A 13127-nucleotide genomic window follows, 5' to 3' on the forward strand; every position below is an offset into this window, starting at 1 on the left:
TCCTTGTCTTAGTGCCTTTAAAAATGGAAGGAAATTATACCATTTTCTGCTTTAAAAAACTCCTGCAACTCATCATGAGTGGTGGCTGTAGTTCCTTCAAACGTTGGATGGCAATTCTCTCAGTTTGCCAGTTGTGAATGCTCATTTGGCATCCTTGCTAATTTTGCCAAGCGTGGATCTCCTTTTTTAAAAATGTGGCTCCTCTTTTTTAAGCAGTGGATTGTCTTTTTGTTAAAATGTTGACTTCAATGGCGGCTCCTTTACCTACATTTGGGCATTCTTTTTAATTTGGCAAATTTCTTTTACATTGCACAAGGTGTATTTTAAAGAATGCCTCTCTGTTGCATAATTATCCTTGAAAAGCAATGATACAATTAACATCCTCCTAATAATGTGATATCAAAGCATCTTCCCCTAGATTATTGCTTCGGCTTTGCGGACCTCCTTCATGGCTCCAACAACAAAACCTTGTATGGTGGCCCTTTAGCACTACCAATAAAATTTCGGCCTTACAACATTCTTTAACCATCAAAATTGATGCACCTTTCTTTCCAATTACTCTTCCCATTTTCCCATTTGGAACATCTATAACAGAAAGAACTTTTTCAAGGAATTCTCCATCTGTGATCATATTATTTGGTAGTGACAGAATAGGTGGCCAATCTTTGAAGTCATTATCATTCACACAGAAACAACGACAATAAAGAGATCCTCTCATGGCAAGTTGCCATAAAGAATGCTGACCTAATCTTTCCATCATTTTATGACAAATATCGAGAAGAAAACATACATCATTTGCAACTTCTCTTTTCATCATTTCTTTCAAGGGTCTACTTGCCCAAAATTGTGGATCCTTTGTAAGTAGAGTCTGGACTTCCTCCTTTTTAGCATATACATTGCAATTAGCGGCTTAGACTATGATTAACTACTTTGAAGGCGGCTTATATCACTATCTTGTTGCATTGATTTGCATCTCATTCTTAAATGGTTCATTTTCAGTCCTTATCTGAATTCCTTGTATAGAGTGCAACCAAACTAGGAAACCTCCATAATTCTACTGATGTCTCTTAGGCTTATGCATGTTCCGAAAAACATATGTCTCAATAACATCCAATCCACCAGCCTTAGACTTTGTAATTAAATCAAGCCACATTTGATAAATCTTTTACAATGATGCCCTCATATCAAAGTGCCTTCATCTCTAAACATTACATCAGTCTGATAGCGTTTAGCCGGGCCCCGAAATGGGTTCGGCTAAAAAAATTTCATTTTCAAACAACTGATACTCAAAATTAATCCATTGACCATCTGAAGCTGATTAGAATCAAGTTCGACAACTGAAAACCACTTTTAAAACTCATTTTTCAATGTTGAGTCAACTGTCAAATATGCGCCAAGAGGTCCATTGACTGGCTTTGAAAACTGACCAAAACAACTGATCATGCCTTGAAATTGAATACACTGAATCTTTGCTCTACATTCTTGTACCTTGTCAAATCTCATCTCATGAAAAATTCAAGGTCAAAAGATATTGATAGTCAAAGTTTCCTTCTCAGATTTACTTGCAAGAAAACATGTCAGAAAATAACAAACTGGGTTTGGAATCGGCTTGGAAAACTAGGCAAATGAGCACATGGGGAAATGAAAACTGGGATACTAGTTCTCTGTCATGCAGACATTATGGATCTACGATTTGGGCTCATGATGAATTATAGGGCACAAATGGAAATCAGTCAAAGTGGGCTACCTAGATTTTGCAAACTGAGAACAATGACAAAGCGATTTTTGCAAATATAATTGACCTGGAAAAGTGTGCATATTGATTTGTCAAGTCTTACAAACTAACACACTTGAAGAATTTTTAGAGGAAAACATAGGGGTATAATTCATTCGAATTGACCTATCATGAGTTATAAGTTATGATGTCTCGAACAGGGCTACCAAACAATTTGCACATGTTGACATATTACAACTTTTAGAAATTGCATTTGGAATCGCGTTTGAAAACTGATCAAACGGATTTGTCATAAGCTGAAACTTGAAACATAATAAGTCTCTGACGTCTAAAATGCAATGCAATACGAATTTTAACATTTGGGTCAACTGGTCAAAAGTTACAGCATGTCAAACAGTGGTTCCTAGAATTATGAACATTTTGCAAATGTGTGAAAATAGTAACTGACCAACTTTGAGAGATTCAAAACCTAGTCAAACAGACTCGAAACGATTCAAAATCTAAAACATAGGTTTTTAGGTATGGATACTAGATACTCCCAAAGTGGCAAGTCATGACGCAAATCTAGGTGCAAGGTATTAAGGCATAAACAGGGCTTCTTATCGCTGTTTGACACTGTGTAAAATGCAAGATTGACAATTTCTGAAAGCAAGACTTCGCCAAATGATTCTGAATGATGATTTAACTTCATGGAACACTTAGACAGGCTGAAAATAGGGTGTTAGAAACATTAAACACCATTTAGGCTTTAGACTGGCAGTTGGGTGCATAGGCATCAAAAAGCTTTCATAGGGCTTAATTTCTCAACAGTGCTCAAAATAAGGACTGCAATTTTGAGCGCCAACAACTTGCAAGGCTTATTTGCAGCTAATATCCATCACATTTGTATGTAGCTCAACCTTTCATGATGTCACAAAATTTGTGCACCACCTTTTTTCCATAAAGTGACCGTACTTAGCACGATTTCTCATAATTACCATAATTATTGCCTTTTGCATCTTCAACATTACCATAGAGTGGGACCCATTCCTTTGGCTCATAAAGATGAATTTATAATCTCGCTATGCACTTTCTACAAGGGAACAAGCACACATTAGAAAAATCTCAAAGTTGAAGTCAAAGTTGAAGCTTAAATCAACTTCGGCTTCAACTTCAACTTCCAAAAGCAGACCTGGGTCGACGAGGAGGACACCTTGCTGAGTTGAAAAGGAAAGGGTGAAGTTGACCTCAAAATTGAAGTAAAATTGGGCTTCAACTCCAACTTCAAATTGCAAAATGACTCTTGGGTGATAATTTTGTACATCAACGAAAACATATGGTAACAATTGGCTTCGACTAGGGAATGAGACGGAAGGGATCATAGGTGAACTTAACATTTTTGGTTCTGTAGACCAAAAAGAATAGACCTAAACTAAATATACACAGAACAAAAAAGACAAGAGAAAATTGTTGGAAATATAAATGGAGTAACTGAGAGGGGGGTCCACAGATCCCTTAAATGTCTTAAATAACTAGTTACTGTTATCACTCGGTAGCCACACAAAAAAATGTTGTAACTCGTAAATGAACTATGTATTAACTTGTTACTAATCTTTAAGCATTCACAATTATTAACATGCATGCAAATTAAAATAACATGAACATAAGAGACAACAGATTTAATGTGGAAACCCAATATGGAAAAAATCACCAAGTAACTAGCTACCAATTTTCACTCTTCTGAAGTGATCCCTATTAGGAGCCAACCTTGTTAAAGGTTACAAAACACACTGTTAGGTGTGACCTTATTAGAGAATTTAATCACTCTGCTAGGAGTGGCCTTGCTAGAGGATTTTAGAACAATTCAATAGAACTGTCCACCTTGTTAGAGGATTTACAAAAATGGGTGTTAGACCAACTCTGTTAAGAGATTTAGGAATTACTGCCAAAATAGTGAGAAGGTAACAATAAGTGACCTGAATGAGATGCAATAGAACTTTTTTGTAATAGATCTCTATTCTGCTTCACTAGATCCTCTTTGATCAAATACAACTTTACTGCTCCTCAAGGATATCTGATCCTTCCTCAAAATTTTCTCACACTTCCTCTTCACACAATAAACTCACTTGCAAGCTTGCTCATTCATTCATCCATTCATACATTTTAGTTCACAACTTGACCTTTTATTTATACATTACAAATTGTCAAGTCAACTCATTTACAAGTTATATTTACCAATAAACGATACATCAGTTAGCTACAAATATTACATGAAACAATTAAACTTTATTTCCCAAAAAAATCAAATTCTTCATTGGCCAACCCTGCTCAGTAAACACTGCTCTAGAAATGTTTTTCAGTGTTAACCAAGTGAAGCTCAATAAACACTACAAACTCTACAAATCCTTTTGAGACTGAGTGAACTCGGTAAGAACTGATTTCCCTTTCCTGACCGTGTGAGCTTGGTAGAAACTATCTTCTACCATAAAATCCTTCAGCACCCGAGTGAGCTTGGTAGATACTGTCTCCATAGTGTAACTTCTAGAAATTCTTGGTAGACTTTGTAACTCACTTTGCTAACCATTTGAGGTTGGTAGACTCTATAACTCACTTTGCTAACCATCTAAGTTTGGTAGACTCTATCTTTTGCTTTGCTGACCAACTGAGCTCGGTAGACTCTATCTGATAACTAATATGACATTTGTATAACATCAAAGACAACACATAATTGAACAATTGTATCCAACAATCTCCCTCTTTGGCATTGATGGAAACACAATATGTCATAGAAAAATGAAATTTGAGAACAAGTCTTTACATAATGTTTCTTATATTTTATTCCACAAACTTCTCAAGTACAGTAATCTCCCTATATGAAAGAATTACATAGCTTCTTTGCAAACATCAAAATTTTCACAAACAAATTCAAATTTTAGAAGGATATGACAGTATACTCTCCCTCTTTGACAACACATGCCAAAGACAACAAAAACCAAATGAGTAGTAATGTACCTTATGTACTAATCCATATGCAATATTTCCATAAACTAAACTGCATCAACTGAGAAATGTTCAACTTGGTACTTGTTGATGCATCACTAAAACTTTATTTTAGTGAGCTTTAGATAGGGGAAGGACCCCTAATTTACCTCTTAGATACAAGAATGCATCGTTAGGTAAAGGTTTGGTGAATATGTTAGCAATTTGTTATTTTTTATAGACATATTCCAATTTGATCTCCTTATCCTGCACCAATTCTCTGACAAAGTGATATTTTATTGCAATGTGCTTGGTTTTGAATGCATCACTAGATTTTTGGATATGTTAATTGCACTTGTATTGTCACAAAAAATAACCATAGGTTCTTTGATTTCCTCCTTCATGCCTTCCAATAATTGTTTGAACCAAACAATATTAGAATAGTTTACTGCTGCTGCAACATACTCTACTTCAGCTATAGATTGGGATGTACAGTTTTTCTTTTTACTAGTCCAAGAAACCAACCTCTTTCCAAGAAAGAAAGCACCTCCACTTGTGCTTTTTCTATCATCAATGTTTCCTTCCCAATCTGCATCAGTAAACACTTTTAAATCCAGATTACCTCCAAATTTATACCATAATCCATAATCTTCAGTGCCTTTCAAATATCTCATGATCCTTTTGATTGTCATCATGTGATTTTATCTTAGTTTTGCTGAAAATGTTTCCACAATACTAACTGTAAGAGCAATATCTAGCCTTGTATGAACTACATACTACAACTTTCCAATCATAGATCTATATAATGTCTGATCTACCTCCTTTGATTTATCATCCTTGGTAAGCTTTAGTCTATTACACATAGGAGTTCCGACTAGTTTAAAATCTTCCATACCAAAATTTTTTAGTATCTCCTTGATGTATTTAGATTGAGTGATGTAGATGCCATTCTTAATCCGTCGAATTTGAAGACCAGCAAAGAATTTAATCTCTCCAATAATTGACATTTCAAATTTCTTGTTCATTTGCTCTAAAAATTATTTTCAAAGATCATCATTTCATGTAAACAAAGTATCATCCACAAATATTTCTGCCAAAAAAATCTTATTATTTGGTCCTCCCTTGATATACAAACTACTGTTATCATTAGTTCTTTGAAAACAAATCTAAATAAGATAGTTATGCAATCTTTCATACCATGCTCTAAGGGCTTGTTTCAGACCATACAATACTTTGTGTAATTTGCAGACCATGTCCTTCTTGTCTAGATCAAAAAAACTTTCAAGCTGCTCAATGTAGACTTCTTCATCTAGTATACCATTGAGAAATGCTGACTTGACATCCATCTGCTAAACCTTAAATCCTTTGTATGCAACATATGCAAGTAGGGTCTTGACACCTTCCAATCTTGCAATAGGAGAAAAAAGTCTCTCCATAGTCTATTCCTTCTTCTTGAAAGTGTCCTTTGCATACCAATCTAGCTTTGTTCCTTGACACCTTACCATCATCATTCAACTTATTTCTAAATACCCACTTAGTTCCAATCACATTTTTATCTTTAGGCCTAGGTACAAGAGTCCATGTTTTTTTTTTCTCTATCTGCTCTATCTCTTCATTTATAGCCTCAATCCAACTTTCATTTTCTAATGCATCTTTGACACTTCTAGGTTCAAAATCAACAAGTAAACAAGTACCTTTCAACTTACTTCTTGTCATAGTTCCTTCAGATTTGTCTCCAATGATCTGATCTGGTGCATGATGTCTCCTGACATACTTGGCTAATATAGGTTCCTTGCCTTTTGAATGAATTGTATTATCATCTTCTTGCACTTCAACTTTAAGTTCTGGCTATTTCATCTGCTACTCAGGTCCTTCAGACTCATTAGGCATTGGCTTGGTAGTATCTAAATGTGACTCAGTTTCCTTTAACTTGATTTGAACTTCTTGCAACTCAGTTACTAAATACTTGGGAGTAGAAGATTCTTGATTGACAGATGTATGTGGCACTGTATCAAGTTCAATGATAAAAAATCTCCTATAGTCTTCTGGTTCCTTTTTTCTTTCTTCTTTAGTCCTTTCTGCAAACTCATCAACTTTCACATGTGCACTTTCTATGAATTTGCGAGTAGAAAAATTCAAACATATATATACTTTACTCTTGCAAGAATATCCAAAAAAATTCCTTCATCACCTTTCACATCAAATTTACCTTTTCTAGATTCTTTCAAAATGTAACATTTGCTTCCAAATACTTTTAGGTAACTTACATTGGGTTTATAGCCATACTATAACTCATATCGAGTTTTGAATGAGTCCTTATTTAGCTGTAGTCAGTTCAAGGTATGAACTGCAGTGCCGATAGCTTCCTTCCAATATTTGATAGCAATCTTCTTTTCAATCATTAAGGTTCTTGCACATTCCATGATAGATCTATTCCTCCTTTCAACTATTCCATTTTGCTTGAGAGTTCCAAGGGCTGATACCTATCTTTTAATTCCCCTTTCAATACAAAATTTATTGAACTCGTGGGAGATGAATTCACCACCTTTGTCTGACCTCAAACATTTTAGTCTTTTCCTTATTTCCTTTTCTACTCTAGCCAAATACCATTTGAACTTTTCAAATTCTTCTAATTTCTCTCTTAGATATATGACAATCATCATTCTTGAGTAATCATCAAAAAAGAGAATAAAGAGCTTTTCTCCAGTATAGCTTTCAATTTCAATAGGTCCACACATATCAGTATGCACAATTTTTAAAACTTCTTTAGACTTATAGTTCTTACTTTTAAAGCGAGTCTTTCCCAACTTACCAATTTGACAATTCTTGCATAGACCAACCTCTGATTTCTTTATACTAGGAATGCCTCTTACTTTACTGATTTTTTTTTTTTTCACCAAGTTATCAAATTTTGCATGACACAACCTTCTATGCCATAACCAACTTTCTTCAACTTGAGCAATAGAGCATGAACATTCACCAAGTTCAAGATAGAACAATTTATCTTTTGTTTGAATTCCAAATACAATCAGCTTTCCTTTGTCATCTAGCAGTCTTGCTTTTCCATGCATGAATTCTAATTTTAATCCATTGTTGAGTACCTATGCCACACTCAAAACATTATGTTTTAGTCCTTCTACCCAATATGCATTATCACATACAAATTCTTTGGTTAGTGAGATTCTTCTTCTTTCTTTTATGCAACAAGGTTCATTATTACCAAATCTCACACTTCCACCATCATAGTCTTCAAAATGTTCAAACTTTTCTTTATTAGCAGTCATATGATGAGAGAAACCACTATCTATGATCCATGCATCATTTTTGCTCACATGAGAGATAATTTCCATTTCCTCATCGTTATTAGATTCATCTTTCACAACAATGTAAACAATTTCATCATTAGAATCATTAGAATCCTTAGCCATGAAACATGCTTTCTTACCTTTGTCCTTGAATGATTTGAAGTCTTTCTTGCCATTTCCCTTGTGACCTTTCTTCTCATCCTTGTTCTACTTATTTGGGCACCTAGCAACAATATGACCAATTTCCTCACAAGAAAAATAGATTAGAGGAACCTTATCTTTGTATTTTCCTCTACCTCTAGAATATTTTTTGGCTAGTAGAGCTTCAACCACCTCAAGATCATTGTCAAAACTTTGTTCTGATTCTTCTTCACTTTCTGACGAAGAATCCTTTATCTTCTTGCCTTTTTCTTTGAGTGAAAGCTTGGCTTCAAATGCCGATTCAATTTTCTTGGAAGCTAGAACATAGTTATCATAGTTATCCAGCTCAAATATAGTCAATCTTCCTACTCTGGCCTCTAAATTTATCTTATGATTTGCTTCACATCTTCTTTCTTGAATTGCAAAAACTCTAATTGCATAAATGGGAAGTAATGTTCTAAGAGCTTTACTTACAACTATTTCTTCCTCAATGTCTCCTTCAGAAGCCTTGATTGCACTGACAACTGCTTTGACTCTTTCAACATATTTTGCAATGTTTTCATCCTCTCTCATCGTCATCTGATCAAATTGTCCTTGTAAACTTTATGCTTTGGCTCTTCTCACATTATCATCAACTCCATAGATATCTTCCAGCTTCTTCCACATTTCAAAGGCAGTTTTGCAGTCCTTGACATCATCAAATTCTTCATAGCTTAGGGCAAATGCAATGTCATTAGCAGATAATGTGCCAGAAGGAGTTACATATGCTTCATCAAGATATTTCAATCTTGTGTCTCTAATGGAAGCTAGATGGAGTCTCATGAGACCTTGCCATGCTGAAAAGTTATCCTCGTTAAGCCTTGGAATTTTCCTCTTGTAAGAAATCCTAATCTTTAGCTTAGATCCTTGAAATCCTTCTTGTAAGCACCAAAAACTCTCATACCAATTGTTGAAAATATAAATGGAGTAACCGAGGGGGGGGGGGGGGGGGGGGGGGCGGGGGGGATTGGCTGGTGAATCATTTACCACAAAAATAAATCCACAAATTCCTTAGATGTCTTAAATAACAAGTTACTACTGTCACTCGGTAGCCACACAAAAAAATGTTGTAACTCTGTAAATGAGCTATGTATTAACTTATTACTGATCTTTAAGCATTCGCAATTATTAACATGCATGCAAAATAAAATAATAGGAACAAAAGAGACACCAGATTTAATGTGGAAACCCAATATGGAAAAAACCACCAAGTGACTAGCTACCGATTTTAACTCTTCTGAAGCGAGCCCTATTAGGAGCCAACCCTCTTAAAGGTTACAAAACACATTATTAGCTGTGACCTTGTTAGAGGATTTAATCACCTTGCTAGGAGTGGCCTTGCTAGAGGACTTTAGAACAATTCAATAGAATTGTCCACCTTGTTAGAGGATTTACAAAAATGGCTGTTAGACTAACTCTATTAAGAGATTTAGGAATTCCTACTACAATGGTGAGAAAGTAACAATAAGTGACCTAAATGAGATGCAACAGAACTTTTCTGTAATAGATCTTTATTCTGCTTCACTAGATCCTCTCTAATCAAATACAACTTTGCTACTACTAAAGGATATCTGATCCTTCCTCAATATTCACTCACACTTCCTCTTCACATAATCAACTCACTTGCAAGCTCACTCATTCATTCATCCATTCATACATTTTAGTTCACAACTTGACCTTTTATTTATACATTACAAATTGTCAAGTCAGCTCATTTACAAGTTATATTTACTAATAAACAATATATTAGTTGGCTACAAACATTACATGAAACAATTAAACTTTATTTCCCAAAACAATAAAATTCTTCATTGGCTGACCCTACTTAGTAAACACTACTCTAGAAATGATTTCCAGTGTTAACCAAGTGAAGCTTGGTAAACATTGCAAACTCTAAAAAATCCTTTAGAGACAGAGTGAACTTGGTAAGAATTGATTTTCCTTACTTGACCATGTGAGCTCGGTAGAAACTGTCTTCTTCCATAAAATCCTTTAGCACCCGAGTGAGGTCGGTAGATACTATCTCCATAGTGTAACTTCTAGAAATGCTTGGTAGGCTTTGTAACTCACTTTTCTAACCATCTGACCTCGGTAGACTCTGTAACTCACTTTGCTAACCATTTGAGCTTGGTAGACTCTATCTTTTGCTTTACTGACCAACTGAGCTTGGTAGACTTTGTTTGATAACTGATAATGACATTTGTGTAACATCAAAGAGAACACATAATTGATCAATTGTATCCAACAAAAATGACTGAAAGGAAACAAAGTAGGGGAAAATGGGTAATTACAATGAGGGTGAACAAAAAGCAGACCTAAAAATTAAAAAGCTTAAGATCTTGTCCATTATATGATAGGGGTAGATCATCACCATTAAGATATTTAAGCTTGAATGCATTGGAACCCAACTCGGCTGATATAACAAAAGGTCCTTTCCAGAGGCTTTCAAATTTTGCATTAGCTCCTTTTGGTTCTCTTCTCTTGTCCCATAGTAACACCTAATCTCCTATCATGAACTTTTGAGGCCTAGCTTTCTGATTAAAAATCTTCTTTACCCTTGCCTAATGATAGTGATGCGATCCACTATCTCCCTCCTTTCTTCTTCAATCTTCTAGAGGTATAGTACCCATTTTTCAATAGTAGTAGAGAACAATCCATCTTCAATTGATTTTTGCAAATTGAGAGTAGCAAGCTCTAGGGGCAAAGACAATTGTGTTTCAACTCCGTATACTAACTCAAAAGGGGTCATACCAATAGCTCTTTTGGGAGAGGTTCTATCTACCCAATAGGCTTTGTACAAGCATTTATGCCAATCTCTACACTTTTCATCAACCAACTTCTTTATGATACTTATTAAATTTCTATTAGTTGATTCAGCCTGCCCATTGCCTTGAGGAAAGTAATTAGAGGCATGTGATAATGTGGCACCATGATCATAATAGAACAACTGAATTTCTCAGGATGAATTTTTTTGAGCATTATCAGTTACTATTTTTCTTGGAACTCCAAAACATGTTAGAATGTTTTCTATCAAAATTTTATAGACCACCTCAGATGTTGTAGATTTTATAGGCACTACTTCAACCCATTGGTAAAATAATCAATTGTAGTGCGAATATGGGTATGACTAGCACTTGAGTTAGGATTAATTGGGCCAATGAAGTCAAGTCCCCATTACTAGAAAAGCTCTTCTATTATGATTGGTTTCAAAGATAATGCAACCAATTGTGGTTTACCTATAAATAATTTAAATTTTTCACAATTACTGACAAATTTATAAGTAGACTTAAACATACCTGGTCAATAATATCCACTTCTTAGTATTTAAAGGTATTCACTATGGATGAAAAATGTCCACTGCAGGCTTCCTTGTGGAAAGTTCTGAGTAACTTTCCCTATTGATCAAAATTGATACATCTCAGGAACATGCCATCCATACCTCTTTTATACACGATATCATCAACAATCACAAACTTAGCTGCTCTGAGTTGGAGACTTCTTCTATCTTTTCCTTTTACATGATTAGGGCATTCCCCATAGGTTAAAAAATATGCTATATTAGAATACCATTCATCTTTTAAGCCCACCAGCAAGCAATTAGGGTAAGCTTCTTCTTCTTTGTTTTCTAATATAAATTTGTAAAGACCTTGGACATGAATCATTTTGGTTGGTTTGATATCTAGGTCAAACTCTTGTACCTTCGACTCTGAGGTTTCTTTGTTATTTACTGCTACATCTTGCTGTGTAAGAATAGTTTTAATTTCTATAGATGGTACATATACTAGAGAATGTGAATGCAAAATGTAATACCAAAAATGTTTTACACCCTTGACAATAGCAAACACTTTCTTTTCAACTAGGGAATAATGTGGTTCAGAAATAGGTACTTCATTACCTTTTTCATTTCTTTGAAGCAGTATGCCTGACATAGTGTGATCAGATGCATAGCAATACATTATGAAGTCTCTCTTAAAATTTGGATGGAAAAGAGTAAGTGCCTTCGCAATAGCTTTCTTTACTTCTTCAAATGCTTTAATGGCTAGGTTATCCTACTTGAAATTTTTATTTTCACTTAGGAACTTTGCCATGGGTTGTATGGTTTTAGCAAAGTTAGGGAAAAATTTTCTAAGAAAGTTGATCTAGTCGAAGAAAGATCTTACACCATTACGGTTAACCGGCATGCAAAGCTGATGAATAGCTTTTACTCTTTTAGGGTTGATCTTAATCCCCTGCTTGGACACTATATGTCCCAATAAATTTCCTTTGGTTACAACAAAGATTGATTTCTTGGGATTTAATGAAATGCCATGTTCTTTGTAGTTCTTGAGAACCTTCCTCAAATATTTTAAGTGTTTCTTTTTCCTTCTTGAAAATATAGTCATATCGTCAAGATAAATTGTGATACACTTGTTTAAAAGGTGTCCAAAAGTTGAACTCATTGCACCTTGGAAAGTTGCACCTGCATTTATCAAACCAAAATGCATTCATTTATAAGCAAATGTGCCCCAAGGAGTTGTGAATGCTATTTTGTGTTGGTCTTCTTCACCTACCTCTATTTGATTATAGCCTAAGAAACCATCAAGAAATGACATCATTTCTAAGCCTGCTACTATTTGGAGTATTTGATCCATAATGGGTAGAGCAAAGTTATCTTTTAGGCTTGCTTGATTCAGGTTCCTAAAGTCTACACAAATTCCTATTTCTCCATTCCTCTTTCTCATGGATACTATGTTCACCACCCATGTGGAGTTATGTATGGGGAAGATTATTTGAACCTTAAGCATCTGATCAATTTCATTGAATATTGTATCTAAAACCTTAGGGTTATAGGTTCTTAGCTTCTGCATGAAGGGGGAGATATTGGGCTTCAAAGTAATATGATGTTTGAACTATCCTTTTGTTGAAGGTTTTCAAATCCTGATATGACCAGGCAAAAACATCAATATACT

The 13127-nt window shown here is 34.9% G+C and overlaps 1 pseudogene; it reads right to left on the reverse strand.

Moving 5' to 3' along the window:
* Positions 1-355: 355 nt before the first annotated feature.
* Positions 356-12134, reverse strand: LOC149570930 (uncharacterized; annotated as a pseudogene).
* Between the last annotated feature and the right edge of the window lie 993 nt (positions 12135-13127).

The sequence above is a fragment of the Cupressus sempervirens genome, chromosome 2, assembly GCF_028749045.1.
Source record: "Cupressus sempervirens isolate cs-2001-9-10 chromosome 2, ASM2874904v1, whole genome shotgun sequence".
In the NCBI taxonomy this organism is placed as follows: domain Eukaryota; kingdom Viridiplantae; phylum Streptophyta; class Pinopsida; order Cupressales; family Cupressaceae; genus Cupressus; species Cupressus sempervirens.